A 24,061-nucleotide genomic window follows, 5' to 3' on the forward strand; every position below is an offset into this window, starting at 1 on the left:
TAAATTCTTTATTAAGATTCTAAATCCTAGTGATGAAAATAGCACTCTTTCTCAATAATTTTTGTGCTGATTTTTTCTGAGTTCATGTCCCCCTTAAATTGTCCCTACCACTTCTGCTTTCTTTGATCTCAGTGGCCCAGCTTTTTAATCTTTATACCCTTGTTTCTCCATCAAAAACAGCTTGTAGTTGAGTTTTATTTAACAACTTTTTACCCTTTTCTGTAAAAAATTTCAAATCTTATTCAAACCTTGTTTTTTTTCTCTTAATAGTGTTTATAATAACCTGTACTTATACATTCCATTATATATATACATATATATATATGTATGTGTATATATACATATATATATGTATGTATATGTATGGAATTTATATATGGAATCACCTATCTATCTATAGGTAGATATAGATAGATAGATAGATAGATAGATAGATAGATAGATAGATAGAGAGATAGAGAGATAGAGAGATAGAGAGATAGAGAGATAGAAAGAAAGATAGAGTCATGGACCACTAGATTTTTCTCATTATGTATATGTGGCAAGAAGTACTATTTCAGAACTAGAGAAATGACCCAGCATATTGACACTTTGTGCTCTTGCAGAGTACCCAAGTGTGCTCCCCACACCCAGGTCAGGTGGCTCACAACTGCCTTTGACTCCATTTTCAGGAGATCTGAATCTGTGTTCTGGTCTTCACAGCAACTTGCATGCATGTGGGACACATACAGGAAAGCAGTCAAACAAACACCTCTCTATGGGAAGAAGTAAAATGTAGCAGTTAACATTTATATAATTATATAAAAAGCCCAAGGATCTGATTACTGTTACTTTATAATTCTATGTGTGTATGTTCATGGGTGTGTGTGTGTGTTTGTGTATGTGTGCACAAGCTTGAATGTGTGTGCGCATGTGTGATAGTGAGTATGTACACATACACATATATGAGTGTGTGCATGCCTGTGTGTGTGTGTGTGTGTGTGTGTGTGCATGTGTGAGTGCTTGTATGTAGCACATACCCATGGGTCCACATGCACAAGGAGGCCAATGATCAACCTCTGGAGTTTTCTTTTAGAAGTCTTTCAACTTTGTTGTTGCTGTTATTTTGGCTTTGGGGAATTTTGCTTGAGGTTTTGGGGTTTTGAGACAGGGACTATGTAGCCTTAGCTCTTCTCAAACATAGTATGCAAACCTGGCTCTTTATACAGATAGTGGGGATCCAGCTCAGGTCTTCATGCTTGCAAGCCCCTACTTTATAATTCTTATCACTGTCTTTTCAGTTATAACAGTAAGTAGGCTTTCTTTCAAAAATCATTTTTAACTTGCATGTTTAAGTTTGCAGTTTTATTTACAGATAGGATTCAATTGCAATTCCGTGGCTTTAGCCTGTCTAAGCGCTCACAACTGTCTTCTTACACTTTGACTTCCAACACTGAGTCTTCACTTTGATTAATCTCATTTAACATGAGAATATATTAACATACATTTTTAAGACATCGTGCGTGAGTGGTGTATTTTCAGAGACCACATGTCCAAGTAAGACTTACTGTTGCTTTAAAATCTGAAAGCCATCTGGCTATGTGCAGAATTCATCAGTAACCACCTATTTTCTTCAGGAAAAGGGTAAAAAGCAAGACTTCGTTTCGCCCCCTTGGAGCTTATAAGTGAGAAAGAAAAGTCTGGCCAAAAAGGGGTAATTTCTATTAAAATATGGAATGTTTCAAAATATAACATTTTCTAAAGATTAAAAAAAATTAGAGGAGTAAACCCCAATCCAGATTTAATGTATAAAACATTTTTTCACAAATATAGTACTTTTCATCAATTAAAGAAATAAAATGCTGAGAGTTATCTGTTCCCAGTCTAGTATGGTTCTTGTTTGTTTTTGACATTGAGTCCTGTGTCTCTGCCGCCCAAGGGCTGTGATTAAGGCATGAGCCACCACGCCAAGCCCAAGACTGACTTCTAATATGACCACTTTCCTTTTGCCTCAACATTTAAAAGTCCTCTGTGACACATTCTTCTAGAATGCAGACCCACACCTCCTCCTATTGACTCAATTCTCTTAGTTCAGCAAAGTTTCTGCTATTTTTTTTTCTGTTTTAATATGTCATTAATTGTAATACATCTCACTGATCTTATCATGTGTATATGTGTATAGGATATATATCTATATGAATTTCTATTATATATACAAACTATTCATTCTACACCTATTTATATATAAATGTATGTAAAAGAAATATGTGTGCATTTTATGTGACCTTATACCACAAGTTGAGGAAAACTAACCTTTTCTTTCACACATACTTTTACGAACATGGCCCAGTAGTAATAGTACTTGCATATAACAGGCGTGGGTTTGATTCCTGCCTGAGGAGAAAGAGTCCTCTTAGGAAAAGAAAGCAGAGTGACAGAGATTGCAATCACATCCACATCGCTGGCTTGTTTTGCTCTGTTTGTTTTCCTTTCTGGCTCCTTTGATAATATCGATCTGTTAGATTTTCAATTTTTGTTTGTTTTGTTTTTGTATTTATTTATTTCATTTTATTCTACTTTTTTACACCACTATCAGCATAGGAGTACTTTCCTATATATTGTAGTAATTTTTCATCTTTATTGTCTTGAATATGTATTTCCCTTTAAGCTGGTATCTGTATGGGTTTTGTTTGTTTGTTTGTTTGTGTTTGTTTTTGTTTTTAGGTGAATTTCTTCTCTGTCGATTTCCTTTCCACACCTTCCTGAGATCCGTTTCTCTCTGGTATTTAAGAGATTTTATTTCCTAGAGTTGTAGTCCATAATCTTACAGGTGGTGCTTTGATAGATATTAAACACTGTGGCCTTATTCAATGAATGACACTTCACCCCCTGTTCACTTCGTCCTTACACGTGGTACTGACACACTCTCTCTCTATCTCATTGTCAAAGAATCTGAGACCCTCAGACTAAGTAACTGCTACATAAAAGAGGTGGTGGTGGTGGTGGTGGTGTGTGCGTATGTATGTATGTATGTATGCATGCATGCATGTATGCCCATGCGTGCACATGATCAAGTGTTCAAGACCTAAGTATCCAACCTAGGGCATATTTGGCAAGCACTGAGCTACATCCCTAGCACATTGAATTAATATATTAGCTCAGAAGTTTAAGCCCATACTCTTAAGCTTATGGGTTTGTCTTAGTTAGGGTTTACTGCTGTGAACAGACACCATGACCAAGGCAACTCTTATAAGGACAACATTTAATTGGGGCTGGCTTACAGGTTCAGAGGTTCAGTCCAAAATCATTAAGGTGGGAAAATGGCATCATCCTGGCAGGTTTGGTTCAGCAGGAGCTGAGAGTTCTACATCTTCATCTGAAGGCTGCTAGCAGAATACTGGCTTCCAGGCAGCTAGGATGAGGGTCTTAAAGCCCACACCCACAGTGACACACCTATTTCAACAAAGCCACACCTACTCCAACAGGGCCAGACCTTTCAATAGTGCCATTCCCTGGGCCAAGCATATACAAACCATCTCAGGGTGCCACAGTGGATTCTTCCTATTTATGCTAAAGCTTTTTTGATGCAATGCTTGGATAAGAGCATTTAATGTGGAATCTACTATCTTAATAGTTTTGGGGGAGTTGTGTTGTTGTTGCTTTTGGATTTTTGTTTGGTTTGGTTTGGTTTGGTTTTGTGTTTTTGTTGTTGTTGTTCTGGGTTTTTTTTTTTGTTTGTTTTCTGTTTGTTTGTTTGTTTGTTTGATGTTCAGCCCCTCCCAAGGCCTTGTTGCCTCTAGGCACAGTGTTACGAAGCAACTCTCTAAGATTCACCCATCCTTCTGAGAGCTTTTGCATTTATTTCAAGTGTACCTGGACCAGCTGCAAAAATCAAACATAAATCTCAGCAAGTTAGAAATTCATCTTGTAGAACTGAAAGTACACACCTGTTGGCTCATAAAGAAAACCCAGCAATGAGTGATGCCAGGAACGGTGTCATTCAGAGGCCTCATCCAGAGGCCAGCACACAGCAATGGTGCCACTGGTGGGAGATGCTCACACCCCTTTCCAGGGTCAACATTGGTTTATTTCCTTTGTTCTTTATCTTGATTAATTTTTTTCCTTTCAAACCCATCCCCACTTCTTCCCTTCCTACTCTTCATGTACCTCCTCTATCCCCCTTTCATTCCAGACTATGCATAGTCCCTTTTCAACTTATTGTGTCCACTCCTTACACACAGTAATATATAACTACACACACATTATATATATTACACACATATATTACACACATATATTACACACAGTAATAGTATAACTATCTGCTGGAGTGTAGGTAACTTATCAGGGGCCACATTCTTGAGGCAAGTTGACTCTCCTTACTCCAGTGGCTATTAGGGGCTAATAGCTCTAGAAAGGTGTGAGGAACTTCATGGACCCTCTCCTGTGAATGCTGGAATTTTTATCTGGCTTAATCTTATACAGGTCTTGTATATACAGTATCTGTGAGTTCCTATGTCCTGACATGTCAAGAAAATAGTCTCACAGCCACCCTAAACCACCTCTGACTCTTACCACATTTCTGCCTCCTGCCTCAATGACCTCCCAGTTTGAGATAAGTTTGAGAGCCACACTGATCTATGGTTGTAAAGATATCAGCATTTTTAAAGACAGCCTTGTCTCTACATGGCATTTGCCTGATGACAGATGTACCTATGCCATTGTTCATATTTCTGTTGGCTTGAATCTTATGCTCTTGCCTCCAATCCTGTCACATAAAATGAAGCAATTAGCCAAGAAGTGAGGTTCAAAAGGCTTCCCAAGAAAGAGAAAGAAAAAACAAGCATGCACTCCCTGGAGTGGCCCCTGGCTGGATGGCTTAAATTGTCAGAGAATAGCAGAACCGAATGTGGTCTCCCCCAGAATATGTTTGTTTAAAATCATTTACACTCTTGTCATTACTTGACCACAAAGACAAAGTGTTCTGTTGTCACTAAATGACTTGCCTAGTCAGGAAAAGACATTTAAATTGGTTTAATCCTTGTTCAACTATAAAAATGTGCCCTCTCTTTCTCATGAAACTCAATTCATTATAAGAAAATCCCATTGGTAACATGAACAAATGGAATTATCCCATCGGGTTTTATTGCTCTAAAAAGCAATTCCTTCATTGATGAAAGAAACCATAATATGTTAAGGGAAGAAACATATTATATAGTACATGGCAAGTACAGGGCATGGGGATCTTCTCTCTGAAGACTTGCTTATGACTCAGGGCCCTGATATGCAAAGTACTTTTTATTATTCTTCTGCACTAACCATTTTATTCTATTATTCTAAATTTTAAGACATCAGATAAAGCCACCATGTTCTGAGAATGATGTTAGCTTTGGACCCTTCATCTGCCCCCTTGATGCAGCCCAGATATTCTGATAGATACTGTTGTCGTGACTGTGTAGCTTATATGCCCCTTGACTTCTAAGCCCTGGATATTGGGAGATGGAAAAAAAATGCTTGTTGTCTCTTTTCCTGTCTTTCGAAGAGTTAGAGTATTTGTGTCTTATGTATGTGTGTGTTTGTGCACACACGTGTCATATATGTCTAAGTGCATGTTCGCAAACATGCAAAGGCCAGAGGCTGATTTAGGATTTCTTTAAAATCACTATCCTTCTAACTTTTCAACACAGGGCCACTCGCTGTATGTGGAATTCTCCATCTTGGCTTGACCAGGTGACCATTGAGCCCCAGGAATCCTCCTGTCTCAACTTTCCTAGTACTGGGTTTATAGACATGTGGTGCCATGCTCCAGAGTTTCATGGGGATGAAATTCAGGTCTCCATGCTTTTGTAGCAAGCACTTTACCAACAGAGCCATCTTCCTTGACTTTCCGCCAGCGCCACACACAAACACTTTTTAATGAAGGTAGTGTGGAGAGTAAAAAACAACAACAACAAAAAGCTTCTCATTTAATTATATTTTAACAATCTTTCACAAGACACCCAGTATGTATCATTTTAACAGCAGTGGACACATTCACCTTTCAGCATGAAATATGCACAGCCATTTGACTTCTCCAGAGAAACATCGCCATAAATCTTCATGAGTTTAAATACTGACGAGAGGAGGATATACACACATATTAAAAATCTGCAGAAAAAAATAACAAGACTGTGTATTAACTGAGTTTATTGTATTTATTTGCAGCTTCACTACTCCCACCACAAAAATTGAGCCTTTAAGAAATAAAATTTGAAAAGCACAGCATTTTTTATGTTCTAGAATTTCATATCCTGCATTATGAGGGGACATGTTTTATTCAGGCAGCAATGCTGAAAATCCTTAGCATCTCAGATTCCTGGTTGAAAGGCAGGCTCCTTCGTAAGTGCTTTGTTCTTTCTGTGTGTGTTAGCCACAGTCTTCCCAGGCTCTGGTGTCATTCAGAGAGCCTGGCAGGCTAGAGTCATGCAGCGACAGGAAGCACCTCAGTGCCAGGACTGTGGCTAGACCCATCTGCTGTGGCTGAGATGTTGCTGAGTCCTAAGATGTCAAAAGAAAAACTGGCTAGACCCTGTCCACCTGGACCACACACGGATTTGCTTCCAATATGGCAATTTCTTACAGTTTAGCCTAAAACATTCCTTTCCTGCTGTCAGAGCTAAACAAAGCCCAAAGATTAGGAGCTCTATGTGATGGCCATTTTCTCCCCGTTCCCTCTTTCTAGACCCCTCTACCTTCCCCTCCCTCTCCTGCTACCTTATCCCCCCCCCCTTCTCCATCTTTCTCCTCCCTCTCTTCCTAACTTCTCCCTATCATCCTCCCTCCTCTCTTTCCTCCCCTGCTCCTGTGACCTCCTGTCTCTCTTTCTTCTCATCCTCTCCCTCCCATCCTTTTTATTGTCAGAAACTGCTTGGGAATAAGACTTAGGAATCTAAAAGGAACCACATAATCTTCTTTCCCATGTTTCTTTTTATCCTCTTTATAAAGAGAGAAGCACAGAAACTGAAAGCAAAAAACAAAACCAAAAAAGTCAGCCCAGCAAGTCACACCCACAAGGCCCTCTGCAAGCTCAACCCTCTGAAACAGAAAGCATAGGAGAGCAATTTGAGTTACATTGGGCTTCTCTGAGCACAGATGATGGACATTCACTAGTGCCTGACTGAGAACGTACAGTTTCTGCGTGTGTGTTGGCCCTGTGAGGTGATCCTCACTCACATTCCAAACAAACCCAGCATCAGCTTGGGGCTCAGGTTCACACAAAGCTTAATGACTCAGTATTTCACATGTACTGCTCTTTTGCTTTACACACACACACACACACACACACACACACACACACAACCATTTCTTGGTTTCCCATTGGCTTAGTTTGGGTTTCCATTGTTGTGAAGAGACTCCATGACCAAGGCAACTCATATAAAGGACAAAAGGCAAGATTTAAAAAAAAAAAAAAAAGCCAGCTGGGCAAATTCCATACTCTGCATATCCATGTCTGATGTCCAACTCTTTCTTTGTTGACTGCAACACAATTCTCTTTGGCTGTTTCCACTCCCTGTTAGCAGCTTTCCACAGCAGGTATCCCATGTCTCTGGCCTCTAGAACATCTTGAGGTATCCAAGGCAACTTCGGTATAATAGCTTCTTGTTTCAGTGTCTGGGATCCACACATGATCTTCTGGGTTCCTCCAAATGACTTCTCTACAGCTCTTCTCTCTGTAACACTTCAGGGTCTGATTGATTCCACTCCACTGCTGCTGCTGTTCCTAGTGGCCATCCCAGGGTACTGGTATCTATCTCTAACAGTGTCTAACAACTGGAGTTTCTAATAGCAACTAGGCTTCACCAATAGCCTCTCATAGGGTCCCTTCATGGTATCAAGCCTCAACTTCTTTGTATGACCCCTTCAGTTATGGACCATCAACTGCAAATGAGGCTATACCTTCACCATTGGCCTTCTCTGGTCTCTCACAGTGCCAGACCTCAGCTACTCTCCATGACCCCTTCATACTTTCAAAACCAGTACCACCTGGGTGATTTGTACACATTACCAAGTCCAGCTGCAGCATGAGGTACATACAACTCCAGCTATCTCTGGAACACAGCTTCTTTGTGCTCTCAGAAAACACTTCCCAGAAGAAGTGGTGCTAGTCTCTTCTTAATCACCACTAATTTCTTAACTAATTTCACCCCAGTGGTGCTAGTCTCTTCTTAATCACCACTAATTTCTTAACTCCAGGTAACCAGCATCAATTGTCCCAGTAACCCCTTATACTCTTGACTCTAAAGCCACATAGCTGATGCTGCTGAGTGCTGCTGCTTCACTGGGGCTGGAACATGGCCCCCATGTTCTATTACATTATCACTAGCTTTCTGTTTTCCAGCTTTTTTACTGCCTAAGCTTGGCTGTTCAGTAACTTGCTCCATAAATTGACCTTGAACTCAGAGATTTGCATACCTTTGTGTCCTGGGTTCTGGAATTAAAGATGTGTACAACAATGCCTGAGCCTAAGCTTTTCATGGCCACTATTCCTTAAGATCCTGATCAAAAGCCCCTTCCAACCTCAAGATTTGTATCACAGCAGCCACATTCTTCACCAACATATCACAAAACCTCTCTAGGCCACATACCAACAGCTTCTTCTCTTGAGCCAGCAGACTTTAAATCAACCTCAGTAACACCATCTTCTGTAGGGCTGTAGCTCACATGTGGGCATGTGTCCTGTTGGGCTGTGTTGTGGTTCCCGAGTGTCTGCCGCCCCAGGCATCTGGAACCGTGGCTGTGGGGGACAGAAGCACAGGAATTTGACTGCTCACTCCACACTGCACCCCAGTGGATGCTGGGCTAGGGGAAGCTACTGGCCTCTACTCCAGGCATGGTGAGATCATAGTCTGAGACCTGCAGGGGTAGAGCTCTTGGGTCGAGTGTCTCCAGGCTGAGGCGGCTGGCTGGTGACTGGCTGGTCTCAGCCCTTGGACTCCCAGACATCGCTGGGAGACTGCAGAAGGACTGAGACAGGGGGACATACTGGTTGGACCAGCCCGCAGCAACGGAGAGAGGTGAGGGAGAGAAGCTCCACGGGGTAGATGAGAATCTTGGTGGAGATGACTCACTTGGCTGGGTAACGGCTGGCTCAGCTAGCCTGCTTGAGTTGGTGGGCTCAGTGGCTGGAATGCAGAGAGGTCCTCCGGTGGGAGATTAGGCGGCAGCTCATTGGTTGAAGGCCCCCTCTACGGTTCTCCATGGCAGGCCCCAAAGACAAGAGGAAGTCCATAGTTTTAAAGGTTTATTGTCACCGGGCAGTGGTGACTCACACCTTTAATCCCAGCACTTGGGAGGCAGAGGCAGGTGGATTTCTGAGTTCGAGGCCAGCCTGGTTTACAGAATGAGTTCCAGGACAGCCAAGGCTACACAGAGAAACCCTGTCTTGGAAAACCTTAAAAACTTTTAAAAATTAAAGGTTTATTGTCATGACGAAAAGTGGATGAAGTTGTACCCCTTGTCCTCAGGGAGGTCCTGAGGTTAAGGGTCTGGAAAGGAATGATTAATTGGCTACGCCCTCTGGCCTTTAGGTATCTTATTAATATGGAGATCTCTTGAGGCTCTGCGGCCTGTGGTCATGCTCTCTACCTGTGTTATGTAACCAAAGGTCACAAACCTTTCTTTGGGAGAGGCTGTGGATGGCTGAAGCTAAGTGAAAGGAACCAGGGCCCAGGAGCAAGGCCAAATTCTTACTGTCCCTTTAGGGTATCTGGGGTTCGAGGCCTGTGCTCAACCAGATACCCAGCTGCCTCTCATAGCCCACTGCCCCATAATCTTCCATATTTCTACTAAGATAATCCATTAAGTCCCTCTTAAAGCATTCTACCACTTTCCAAATCTCAAGATCTACATTCCTCCAAACAAAAGCTTTGTCACACCTATCATAGCAATACCCCAGTCCCTGGTACCAACTACTGACTTAAAATTTCCATAGCTGTGGATCGACACTATGATCAAGGCAACTCTTATAAAGGACAATAATTAATTGGGGCTGGCTTAAAGGTTCTGTGGTTCAGTCTATTATTTTCATGGCAGGAAACAGCAGTGTTCAGACAGGCATGGCACTGGAGGAGCTGAGAGTTCTACATCTTCACCCAAAAGAAGCCAGGAACAGACTGTTCGCAGTGGCTAGGAAGAAGGTTTCAAAGCCCACCCACACAGTGATACACTTCCTCCAGCAAGGCCACACCTACTCCAACAAGGCAACACCTAATAGTGCCCCTCTCTGGGCCAAGCATATACAAACCACCACACTACTATTTCTAGACATGTCTCATATTTACATGACCACAGCCACTGATTCATGTTTTACTGACTTTAGGAAATCTAAACAGAAGAAGAACCATACAAAGCCCTGCCTTCTCTGCAACACTTTCACAATATAACTCAAACTTCTAAGTCCTTTCATTTTTCCACATTGCCTGACTTCAGGACACTTGGGCCTTTTGCTTATGATTATGCATGTATGTCTAGCTTATTTGTTGTTGCCTTTTTTGCCCCTGAGGTAGTATGTCACATGGTAAGTATTAGGTAGCTCTTTACAGATTGTATGTAAGTATCTGCCTCATACTACATTAAATGTTTCTTCAGAGTGCTAAAATATAAGGCAAAAGACAAAGTTATCAATGGTAGATGGCAATTCTCAAACATTATTGGAGAATGGGGCTTGGGAGATAGCTCGTCGGGTAAGCACACATAACTAATTAAAGCCAGATGTGCTAATATTCTATTGGAGACAGAGGCAGGTAGATCCCTGAGGCTTGCTTACTATGCTTATCTGTGAATTTGGGGGGTGGGGAGGAGAGTGAATTCAGGTTCAGTGAAATTCCCTATCTCAAAAAATCAACTCACCCAAAGTCAACCTTTGGCCTCTATGGCCAACAAACTCTCATATAAATGCACACACACATATACACTATACACACAGAAAAACAGTATGTGAGAAATAGCATCAGTGAAGAGCCAGAACATCTTCCGATTTCTGAGAGGCAAACAGAAGGCAAGCCTTTGTAATGTTGAGCGCTAGAATGAATCTCATCTGATTTCTTAAAATGCATGAACATAATTATACAAAAGAAGCAAAGAACATTTTTATCTGGAAAATGGCCCCAGGAACCCTTGGAAAGCAAAGTGGAAATCTTTTATAATACTTTTCTATTCTCACTTAAAAAATTAACATGAATTTAGTGGCTTGCACACATAATGGTGTACACACATAGTGGCTTACACACAACAACCTACATATTGCCATTCTAGAGATGATCATTCCTTCTATATCTGAGGGGGAGATGATATTTCTTGCTTCTAGATTTTGAAGATTGCATTCATTCTTTGGCTCATGGCCCACCCATCTTCTCTGCTCAAAGTGAGTCATTGCCACATTTCTACTTTGATCAATTCCAAATATCCCATTTCCATATCTCTGCCTGCTTCTCCTGCCTCCTTCGTTCTTTGAGGAAGACCCTCAGGGTTATATTAGTCCCATGTGGACAACTCAGGAATCTGCTCGCTTCACCTTAGGATCCTTAATGTCCATACCTTGGAAGGCTCCTCAGCCATGCAATGTAGCAGATTCAATTATTCTAGTGTCGGGATTGAGAGATTTGTGAAGGACCATTGTGTCCACAGCATCTCTTAATGACAGAACTCACTCAGCTTACCTAGGCAGTTTGGTGATCTATATGGATTATTTTATTATGATAAAGCAATTCACTATCAACGTATATTTCCTTACTTCCTTACTTCTTTCTCTTCCTCTCTCCCTCCTTCTCCTCTTTTTGTAAAATTTTAGAGATGTTTCATTAATGCAGGCCACTATTTTAGCATTAATGTACCAACAGAAGGCACTTGACTATTTTCTCATCTTCTCTCCTCCAAGACAATACTGTTATGATAAATCTCACCAGATTTGCAAAATAAAATGTATGGACATTTTCATAAACAAATGTGGCCATTGTTATTGTGGAACATTTACTGAATATATAAACATCCAGAAAGAGAGTATAGACAGAAGGACCTCCTCTTGTTCCTCACACTTCTGACAGATTAGAGTGTTGGGAAGAAGGATCTGACAGCAGAGAAAGTACTGAGCAAGTGAGTGATGTGCTGGCATCATTCTAAGCTGTGTGAGCTTTATAGAGAAAGGACTGTCATAGGAATGGCATTTCTAGGAGGGGTAGGATGGCTGGGCACATTTTTGTCTGGGTATCCTAGCTTCTTGTATTTGCAGTTGAGGCTGGAGACATCAGCCACCTCCCTTTAGCTTTAAGCTCTCTGTCGCCAGGTCTAAAATAACTGGGGTCTGGCAGAGGCCTAGACAGTCCCTTCCTAGATTGGTTGCATTGTTTTTTCCTCCCCCTCCACTTCAGTTGTGGAGTGTTTAATGTCAATCCAACTTGCAAAGCAATTTAATGATAGTACATCATCCTCTAAGCATTTCTGACAGTCATGTCACAATACATTTTTTTTTAATCACCCTTCTTCGTACAAGGCATCACAGATAGCACGTGGCATTCAGCGGTGATTAACAGGGCTCTTCTACCACTGACATCACAGGGCTCCAGCCTAGTGAGAAAAACATGGCTGCTGATAATCTCACACGATAAAAGCTGTGTTATATAAGCCTGTGGCCGACATTCTGCAGCATATTATTATGACAGAGTAGTACTTTGCAAAGTTCAATTGTATTGACTAGGTTTCTTGTCCAATTGATTGTGCCTCTGTTGTGAGAATAACAAATACCAACAAGGCAAAAGCTTGTGTGCATGGGATAGAGACAATCCATTGGCAGCTCATATATTTCTCTTGCTAGCTACTTCCCCCGCCCCCACACTGTTCATGCTCTGAAGGATTTCCCCATATGTCCCTTTCTTTTCATTTTTCATAGAAATTAATACAACTGACTTCCTTACAGAATATAAAATTGGGGAAATTTAAAATGACGTTAGAGGCCTAAGGAGACAATTTGATAGGTAAAGTGGGTAAGTGTTAGTTTTGAAAGTATCCAGGCACCATGTGGAAAAGCAGAGCCTCTTGCTATCAAAGGCAGAGGTGGTGGTGGTGGGGCATCCATGGAGCTCTCTGATCAACTAGCCTATGCTACGTGGCAAACACAGAACAACAGAAGAGCAAGAGATTGTCTCAGAAAACTAAGTGGATGGATGGTACCTGACAAAGGAGGTTGTCTTCCCACATGCACCCCACACACACATGAGCACAAACACACACCTCTATTTCTCTCTCTCTCTCTCCCTCCCTCCCTCCCTCCTTTACGCCCCCCCCCCATGTGTGTGTGTGTGTGTGTGTGTGTGTGTGTGTGTTTCATACACACACACACATCAGGGAACATGAAAGGCAGCTGTTGTCTGTGAGCTTGGGAAATTACAACAATTACAACGCTTTGGTCAGGGGTAGTTTAGCATGATTATACACATGCAGAAGGTTTATAGATGCAATGTGCAAAGGATTTTAGATTACTGAATTTCTAAATGACAAGAGATTTAAGTCGTTGGAAAAAAAAACACACTATGGGTTTGATTGGATCATAAAGAAGATTCATTCCTTCAAGGCAAGACATAACTACTGGAAACATTCCGAAGGAAATTTAATTGTGCACACAGGGTATTACAGGGAATCCAGCAGGCTTTGCTATGAATTGAATTCTATGGGGAAGAATTGGAGAAACACTTCCATCTAACACCATAACTTTATGCAAACCAAAACTGATCATTTGGTTATGGTGCAGCAGGCAAGAGTAAGAGCCAGTTAGATAAATGGGTCTAGGGCTTTGTACAGGTAATAAGCTGGGGCTGGGAGATTGCTCAGTCAGAGAACGCTTTCCCTGAAAGTGTGAAGACTCAAGTTTGATACCCAGGACCCACATAGAAATGCTGAGCGTAGTGATATTTGCTTGTGATATCAGCACTGAGAAGGTTAAAAGTACAGGATCTGTGGAACTTGCCAGCCAGTCTCACCTACTTGTCACTCTTTCTGTCCTGGGTCATGAAGAACTGGCAGGATGTCACCAGAAACAGCAGCACTTTAGGCCAAAGGACGGCTTGACCAAAGACATGGAGGCCTGAGAAACTTCCTGGACCTGTGGGATGGCAGCTTTCCAGTGTGGCTTCAAGCTACAGCCTCATAGAATGTGGGTAACTCTGTTCTTAAACAGAGAGAGAGACTCTTATCTCAAAAGCCAAAGTAGATGGCTTCTAAGGAGAAATAGCCCAGAGATACCCTGTGGCTTCCACATAGGCTCATGTTGTATTTGCACATGAGTGCTACACACACACACACACACACACACACACACACACACACAAAAGAAATAAAGGTTACAAGTCCATCACAGGACTCTTACTTTATGTAAGAGGTCTTCTGTGTATGTAAAGGAAGCAAAACTCCCCTCCTTCACCACCTGTCATCCATATTGTGTCATTGGTGGAGTTGTTCTCCGTGTCTTAAGTGCTGCTGTTTTCTGGTGACATCCTGACAATCCCTCATGACCCAGGACAGAAAGACATCACCAAAAGTTGTTCTTTCCTGAAGTTCTTGATCTCACGGGTCAATCCTACTTTAAAGGGTTTGTCATTTACAATAGTAATAAATAGTACTTTATATTGCATAAATTATAATTGTATGATTATCTCCCCAATATATGATGAGCTTCTTGGACTGGAGACTGTGTCAATTTCATAATTCTGTTTCTACTCTGGAATTTATTCTCAAAGAAGAGACACCAGCCTGTCCAAGAGACAGTGCCTCACCCTCCTTGGTATCTCTTATATTGTCAAAGAATGTAAATTTTACTTAATGTAAAAACCTCTGATGAAGAAAGCAGGGGCTGGTAGTAAAACCTCAATCCTCCAATATAAAATGTTCGTGTGGGTAGATCTAAAGAGAGACAACAGTGAGCCCTGGGGATTTTCATTCGGAAATCCGTGGCTTTGCTTTTCTGTTGTTTCTGCCTCTTCCCAGTAATTCCATGTGATGGAGGCATTTTGCAGAGGTTAATCTACACATAATGAAGTTTCAAAGAAATCATACATTGTACTCTGCCCATGGGGGATCTGGGGTTTTACTTTGCTGGGCTACATGATTGCACACAAGTGCAAATCATCTGTGGCGATGCCGTATTCTCTCACACCCAAGCAAAGTGGTCTCACTGTGAGAGCTTCCTGGACTCAACTCAGCACTTGCACTACTGAGAGGGCCAGACCTGCTGGCCAGAAACACACAAGGTCCAAGCAACAAGTTTTATTTCTAAGGCCACTGTGGCTTCCAACTCATATCAATGTGTACTTTGATTTCTAATAAAAGTAGTGAATAAATGTCCATCTTGGTGTGGCTCTAGAACTGATAGTAAGAACTTAGAACTCAAGCTAGAGAGATAGATATCTATCAAAAAAAAAAAAAAAAAAGTGCTTGCCACACAAGCGTGAGGACCTGAGTTCAGTCTCCAGAACCCACATAGAATTCTAGGCAGGCATGGTGATGCAGATCTATAATCTTAGCACTCCAGAGGCAGAGGCAGGCTGTTCTCTGTGAGTTCCTTAACTGGGGAATTTTCAGCAGAATGGAACACCAAAGTGACAAGATTTAAACTGTGGTTTCATTCTGATGAAAGTAAGCTATTCGCCCTTAAAGAACACCCTCCTCTTTCTGCAGGACACATCTGAAGAAGGCATGGCCATGAGAGTGCCTTGCTCAACAGGAAACTGAGTCTTCCAGCCTTCTTCAGTGCCAAGAAGGGGCTTACAGGTTCTCATGACATAAAGAATGGGGTCAGAGTGAGGAGGGCAGAGGTCCCCATGCTTCCCAGACAGAATTTTAATCTTACACAGATGTGATGGGTCTAAGGACTTCCCTCTCCCTGTTAAAATGAGAGTAAAATTTATAACCAAAGATAATGATAATGATGACACATTCTCTAAGACCCAGGTTGCTGAAAAATTAATAGTCCCTTATAGCTTTGCAATGAGACAAAGATTTCTCAGTATACCGCATATCTCTGTCATGCACCAGCCACACCGTCTTAAAAGGAACTTTACAGAATGTCCTGCGATGAAAGAACACTTTGTAAACTAAAAAAAACATTATGATACAGAACTCAGCTGTCCCTTACAGCGCAGACCGTTGATCTATCATTTTACTCATTATATAATCCAATTTTAGTGTAGATGCACAATGTTATTGTTGCTGTATCTGTGAGATAATTTTCTATTTGTTGAGAACTTTTTTTCTTTTGGAGCACCAAGGCCCTGCCAGCCTAAGAAAGCATGATGGTTAATGAGAGAACTTTGGTCTGGGTTGATCTCATGGGTGTGTAGTATGGAGTCTTTCATTTGTGGAATGCAGAAGAAAAAGGATGGAGAGGGAGGAAGGCTAACATTCGGGAATCTCCCTCCCTCTCTTCCTCCATCCTTTCTTCTCCTTCCTCAGTTATGTCCAAATTATTAGACATCAAAATTCACTCTTCTCTCTTTTGTTAAAAATTATTTCACACACACACACACACACACACACACACACACACACACACACACACACAGCACTTTAAGAAAAAACAAATTTAATTTCGAAACTATCTGTTTAGCATTATTTTGTATGTGTTTTTGTGAACAACTGGGGATAGACTGTTGTTAAGCTTCTCCGATGCAAATCTCTAAGCAAAGAAGTTCATTTGAGAACAAGTGGGAATTTAACTAGCCCTGTAGTCAAACCCCCATGGGAAATGTTTGTCTCTTTCTCTAAAGGGAGTATAAAAGAGAAGGAAGAGGAAGAAAGAGGATGCAGATTTCGAGGAATTCCTTATGTGGGTCAGGTGCAGTACCGTTTTTACATTTATTAGTTCATGCACTTTTTCCCATCGACCTGAGAGATGTGCATCCTATTTCCAGGTTCTAGAAACACAAACAGTAACCCTGTTGACATAATTTTGGACATCTTGTAAGAGTGTAAAGCTGGACTTTCACCCAGATAGGTCTCCAGGCCTCAGTTCATTCTTTCTGCTACTCAGTGTCACTGTCACTGCACTCATCACCTGGATGTATAGTTGTTGGATTTACAGAGCAACAGGCCTTGAGGTCATATGACTTCTGGCTTCTAGTCTCAGGCCTGTCACTTACTACCTCTGTGATTTTGAGTCTGTTAATCACTCTAACCCTGTTGTTTCAGCTATAAAGTGTTAGTGTTGGGCCATCAATCCTCAAAGCATCCTTGGAGAACCAGATGCTACACTGTATACTAAGTGCTAGACAAACACAGATTTTTACATCTATCACCTCCTGGGTGGTACTGTAGAATCAGGATTCTAAACACTATTTTTTTATGTTTTTTATGTTTTATGTCTTTTAGGTTTTGCATTATTTTAAGATATGGATATTAATCAAGGATATAAACAATGAAATGTGTTAAAACCTTTACTTAATTAGTTGCTAAGTAATCAGAAATCACTATCTTCTTTATTACTTTTATTTTTGAAACAGTGTCTTGGCATTGGGAAGAGGGCTCTGTGAGCAAAAGGGTTTCATACACAGACATGGGAACCTGAGTTCATCCCAAGAGTCTATATAACAGCTAAGCACGGATACATATGCTTGTAACCCCAAGCACAGAGGGACAGAAACACAAGAATCCTGTCTCACTGAGAAAGCTATTTGTGGCCTTTATAGTTAAAATCACCTTTAAAATGGGGCACTAGAGAGATGGCTCAGGTTAAAAGCATTTTCTGCTATTATAAAGGACCCAACATCAATTTCCAGCACCTGTATAGGGTGGTTCACAACTACCTGTATTTCCGGCTCCTTTGAGTGTTAATGCCTTTTCTGGCAAGTGTAGCTTAAGCCACAAGCTTCAGGTTCCTTGAGAGACTGTGACAGCCTTCTCTGCCTTCCTCATGTGAACACATGGGCAAGCACACACATATGCTTACGTGTACACACGCATGCACATGCACACACACTCACACAACACAATCCAAACAAATAAACAACCAAACAGGACCTAGCTATAGAGCATTGGGCTAGCCTTGTATATGCAGTCTTCCTGCCTCAGCCTCACAAACACCGGCATTACAGGTGTGTGCTGCCACACCCAGGTTTTCATTTCTTTCTTAACTCTACTTTTGTGTGAAAGACACAATAATAAGAGAAATGAAGAGAAGAAATATGCAAAAAAAATTTTTTTTCTTGGATATGTCTTAAGTCAAAATTAGAGACTGTTTTCCTAGGGATAGGTAGGTAAAGTCACTTGTTCAAGGTCATTTCTCCAATAGAAACTTGGTCCCAGGTGTCTGAGGTTCAGCCCTGTGGTCTTTCAACTCATCCTCCCATCTCATGGAGACCATCTATCCAGCCAAACAAAATAGCCAGTAAGCTCTAGGAATCCACCTGCCTCTGAATTCCTAGTGCTGACATTATAGGCACACACTATCCTGAATACTGTTTTTTAAACCTGAGTGCTAAGGGTCCTGCTGTCCCCCTGTTTACATTGCTGACAATTTAGGTAACATTTTGTCATCTTTCTCTTCTCATAATGATTTCCCTCTTCTCTGTTTTCTGGCTCTTTCAAGGCATCCTGGGTAGCATTGGAACAGAACATTCTAACATGCTTTGAAGCATGGATCAGAATTAACTGCCCTTTAAATACAGCAAAATAATAATAATAATAATAATAATAATAATAATAATAATAATAATAATCTAACTCAAATTCCAGGAGGGAGGTCAGTAAACTTCTTATTTCCCTAATGCAGGGCATCTCACACAGAGACACAAGCGAGGGTAAATTACTTGCTCAAGGCCACACAGTAAGTTACCAAGCTGCATGGGAGCAATTACACATATAGAAAGAGCTTAATTATTTGAGCTCTGGGGTTTCAGAAATGTCATGATATCCAAGGCACCCGACAGCTACTCTACAAGCCCAGTGGTTGCCATATCAACGACCATGAGGTCTGGAGTAAATGTTACAAACAAGGAGTCTGCGGGAACAGAACACAGGATTTACAAGACTCCCAAGCCACCACTGTGCTCTTGTAGAGGGCTGCAGAACTTAACAGCCTGGCCCTGGTCTACTGCAGAGTTCCCAGAACAAGTCTGGCCTTTCAAAGTGAGCATGGGTACCCATGCTGATTTCTTTCTTTTTCTTTCTTTCTTTCTTTCTTTCTTTCTTTCTTTCTTTCTTTCTTTCTTTTTGGGGGGTGGGGTGGGGTGGTGTTTGAGACAGGGTTTCTCTGTGTAACCCTGGCTGTCCTGGAACTCACTCTGTAGACCAGGCTGGCCACAAACTCAGAAATCCTCCTGCCTCTGCCTCCCAAATGCTGGGATTAAAGGTGTGCCCACCACCACCCAGCCCCATCCTGATTTCTAAGAAAGTCTTTGGACCTATGCTGTTTACAACAATAATGAGTGTGGATCAGAACTACAAAACCAATTTTAATGAGAACAACAATGGGGACATGTTTTTAACATGACTCTTTAAGGCCAAAGAAAATTCAGAAGACAAAAAAGGTTATTTGGGGACCAAAAGTTCATTTCAGAAGGTTACCACTTGGGGCCCGAGGCCATATCTTGTAATACAGGGATACAATGGGAACCTTTAAATAGATTGTAAAGCACCAAGTATGATAAAGTTGAGACCCGAGAATAAGAGCTGACACATGTTACTGGGTTTCCTATGATGAATCGCCTGACCAGTTCAATAGTGCTGATGTGATGACTTTAATGTAATGTCCAAAATTGCAGAGCTTTGATATTGTAAGTAGCCTGACCACATAGTGAGATACTTAAAGTAACTCGATTTTTTTTTCTTTCTGGTATTGCTCTAAAGTAGATCCTCTTTGTCAAAGCCACAGACACAGGGCCAGTTAAAAGATACATAGACATTCTTCTCCCATAGAGACTTGATAGACCCAGTCTGCATCACCAGCTTTCAACACTATCAGTCTGATTATAGGCAATAGATCATAAAGGCCTGTTGGAACAAGGACTATATATGATTAACTACAAGGTGTAATCTACTGTGATCAAATATAAGATGTGCCACCATATAAAGGGCAAGTGTTTCGAAAGCAGGCAGCCTGTGACACATAATGTCTTAGGTGGCACCAAGCCAGTTCCCAAACTTACTCTGTACTGCAAGACTGCCTGTCACCTATTGATGATGGATGCACTGGAAACCTAGTGTGTTTTCATTCTCTGTTTATAACCTGGAAAATACCAACTACCTAGGAAGCCAAAGCTTTGTTTTAGAAAAGAATGACGAAGCAAAGCAATAATAAAAATCCGATGGTTGAGTGAGACTTGAGTGTGCTAATTACCATACACCTGGCATGCACTCTTGGAAGAATGTTACGTTACATCATAATGAGAGTCCAGATGTGTCTTCATTTTATAAATGAGACACTGTGGTATAAACATGAGGTAACCTGCTGTATCATATCACACAGCTGAGGAGCGACAGAATTCAGATTTGAATGCAGACATTAAGAATGCCCAGCCCATAATACCAGTGTTGCCTACTGACTTTCTTCATAAACTTACCTCAGAAAGATATTTTCTCTGGAAAAAAAAGATATATATTCATTATCTTAAAGGAAATTTGATAGTACTATCCACCAATATTTTACCTTATTTTTAGTTGTAAAATGAACTACTATCTAGTTCAAAAAATTTTGGAAGAATTTCTTCTGAAGAAGAAGGTGAGTAACAAAGACTAGATATTTCTTTCCTGTATAATTCAAATAATGACAAAACACATTAAGTAGATTCTTTAAGTAGTGTTTCTGAGCTGTGTCTCAGATCATGAGAAGAAATATACAAAATAAAAATACAGACATCTGAAGAATGATCTGTTTCATTCCCTCTTTCTCTCCCTCTCCATCTCTACACTTCCACACTGATCAATACATGTGTATAAATAAAACCATCTGAAAAGATGGCAAATGGTCCTTAATAGTCCTGGTACAGAGCTGAAAGCAGCTCCTGAATTCACAATCCAGAATTCACAAGACAATGGATATAGTCCATAAAGAGTCTGCTTCAATAATGGAGGATAATAAGTTATACATTGAGCAAGACCCACTATATGCTGCCTGCAAGAAAAGCACAGCCAACATTAAAGTATAAGTAAGTTAACAGGAAAAGGATAAGATGAGATACCCTTTGTTCATTGAGTACTATTATGTCTGCCAAAAGATCATTGTCGCCCAGAGTCCTAGAACGTATTTGGAAATAGGACCAATGGAGATGCAATTAGTTAAGAGAAAGCCATGAAGGATCATAATGGTTCCTATATATGATATAATGTAGTCTTAGAAGAAGGATGAAGAGGGGAGAAGGGGGAAGAGGGGGAGGAGCAGGAGATAGGCACAGGTACCTATAGGGAAAGGCATGTGACAACAGAAGAGAGGATGGAGTGGTGTAGATTCAAGACAAATGATGTCAAATGATGACAAATGATGGTGCTGGACACCAGAAGGTAGGAAGGACTAAGATGTTCTTCCTTACTGCCTCTAGATAGAGTGTGACCAAGCCAATGCTTCCTGCTCAGATTTCTGGCTTCCTTTATCATAAGAGAATATGTTACTATTGTTTTAAACTATCTGCTATCTGGTAATTAATTATAGGAGCACTGCGAGACTGATACAGATTTGGTCCTGAAAAACAGTGATAGTGAACACATACTTGACACTGTAGAAGTGACTTTGGGATAGCACACAGGATAGAAGAATTTTGAGGTGTCTGTCAGAAAAGGCACAGGTTTCCTTAAAGAGATTGTTGGCAGAAATTTGGGCACTAAAGATGGGTCAGGTAAGGGCCTTGTAGGAAGTGGAGGCCATGGTAGAAAGCCTCTATCATCTTAGAAAATGCTTGTGCCATTATGAACAGAATGGTGGTAGACATACAAACTATTATACAATACAACTACCCCGGTGAAGCCTCAGCAAACCAACATGGTCCTAGACCTTAAAAAAAAGGCAATTTTTGTTAGAAAATGATAGAATAAATTAGGGAACTGAGCTTAATGTTTGGAGGGAAAATAAAAATATTAACTAATAACACAAAAAATTGGTAAGATGTGGGAGTTATGTCCTGGTGTCTCCATGTTGTTTATAGCAAATTGAAGAATAAAGGAGTTACCTGGAGAAGGGAACTGTAAACCAGACAAGAGCTTACTCTGGTGCCAGGGCAAGGGCATGGCTAGACAAATATTTGCTCAGAGGTTATCTATGACTTATTGGTCCAACCATCTCAGCAGAAGCCAGGATTAGAGATGGGTTATCCAGGAAAAATCCTTGATAAATTCTCTTGTGTAATGACTTGGATCCCTGGCACACACAGATCAACAAGGTTTTCAGAAAAGATTCTGCAGATGGAAACGTTGGCAGATTGTGCGGAAGAGATGAGAGACAGGATGAGATGAAAGAAGTCCACCAGACTCCAGGGTTCTGCAGGCAGAAAACAGTCTAATAAAACTCTTCATTTCCAAACAGGCTTTACTAGTCAGAGAAAAAGAAGAAAAGCTCCAAAGGCCAAGTTGCTGGGGCAGAGACCAAAATGGAACCCCAGAAGCATCACCAAAGTGCTCTGCACAGACACACAGCAGGGGCTGGCACAGTCTCCAGAGCCTCAGAGAGTATGTCTATCTACAGAGGATTACTGTGAGCTCTGGAAACAAGAGGGACAGTTTCCTAGTGGGTTGTTTCTAACTGCAGACCAATGGTCCCTAAATTTACTCTTGTCTGTCCTTTGAAATGGGAATGGATCATGTGCCAGACTCACTATAGTACTCGGGGTACACAAATCATCTTCTAGTGTCACAGGTAGACAGGAATCTTCCCAACAAGGATCGTTCTCAGAAACCCAGGGAGATCTGATTTACATTTCTGTAATGATGTTTTACAGAGCCATTGCCATGTTGATTTTAAACTTGAAATTCTAGCCTCTAGAATTGTGAGAGACTGAAACTCTAGTATCATAGGCCATGTGTGTTTCTGGACTCCTGCTTGCTTGTTTGCTTGCTTGCTTGCTTTCTTTCTTTCCTTCTTTCTTTCTTTCTTCCTTTCTTTCTTTGTTTCTTTCTTTCCTTCTTTCTTTCTTTCTTTCTTTCTTTCTTCTTTTTTTCTTCCTTCCTTCCTTTCTTTCTTTCTCTCTTTCTTTCTTCTTTTTCCTTCCTTCCTTCCTTCCTTCCTTCCTTCCTTCCTTTCTCTCTCTCTCTCTCTCTCTCTCTCTCTCTCTCTCTCTCTCTTTCTTTCTTTCTTTCTTTCTTTTTACATCATACCTAAGAAACAAATACACTGATCAGAAGAAAGTTGAAGAAGATCTGCTCATAGCAGACAGAGTAGATGATGTCAGGGCAGAGAGCGTTACCAGGAATAAAGAAAGTCATTTGGTAATTTATCAGTTTATGCAAAGACATAGCAATCCTATATTTTTGTCTTTGTGTAATAACAAATATTCAAATAACTGATGGAAGAAATTTAAGAAAAACATAAGTAATGAAGATTTCAGCAGTCATCTCTTTACAATTGATAGAACAACTAGATGAAAATATCAGCAAAAATATAAAACACTTGAATAATGCTTGAAAAAGAATGACTTAATTTACATTTATTGAACATTACATTCATCAACAAAATATGCATTCCATGCTAGTGTATGTAGGCCACTTATCAAAAGACATCACACTGTGAGCTACAATACATGTCTGAATAACATTAGAAAATATTCAAATGACACAAAGTCCATAAATGACAAGAAAAGTAATCAGATACTAATATCAGGAAATCTCCAAATATCTAAGACATGTTTTTAAACTTATTTTATTTAAAATTCTCTCTCTCTCTCTCTCTCTCTCTCTCTCTCTCTCTCTCTCTCTGTGTGTGTGTGTGTGTGTGTGTGTGTTAATTTAAGTTGCAGGTACCTAAAAATGCAGATCAGATCCCCTAGATCTGGAGTTACAGTGGTTATATGCCACCCAGTGTAGGTGCTGGAAACCAAATTTGGGTTCTCTGAAAGAGCAGTACTCTCTCTTAACCACAGAA

General features: G+C 40.8%; 1 protein-coding gene across 4 annotated transcripts in view; it reads left to right on the forward strand.

Moving 5' to 3' along the window:
* The window catches only part of Celf2 (CUGBP Elav-like family member 2), an 810,622-nt gene that overhangs the window by 376,324 nt on the left and 410,237 nt on the right, over positions 1 to 24,061 (forward strand). The gene's annotated exons all lie outside the window — the stretch shown is intronic.

This window comes from Arvicanthis niloticus, chromosome 8, assembly GCF_011762505.2.
Source record: "Arvicanthis niloticus isolate mArvNil1 chromosome 8, mArvNil1.pat.X, whole genome shotgun sequence".
NCBI classification, from domain to species: domain Eukaryota; kingdom Metazoa; phylum Chordata; class Mammalia; order Rodentia; family Muridae; genus Arvicanthis; species Arvicanthis niloticus.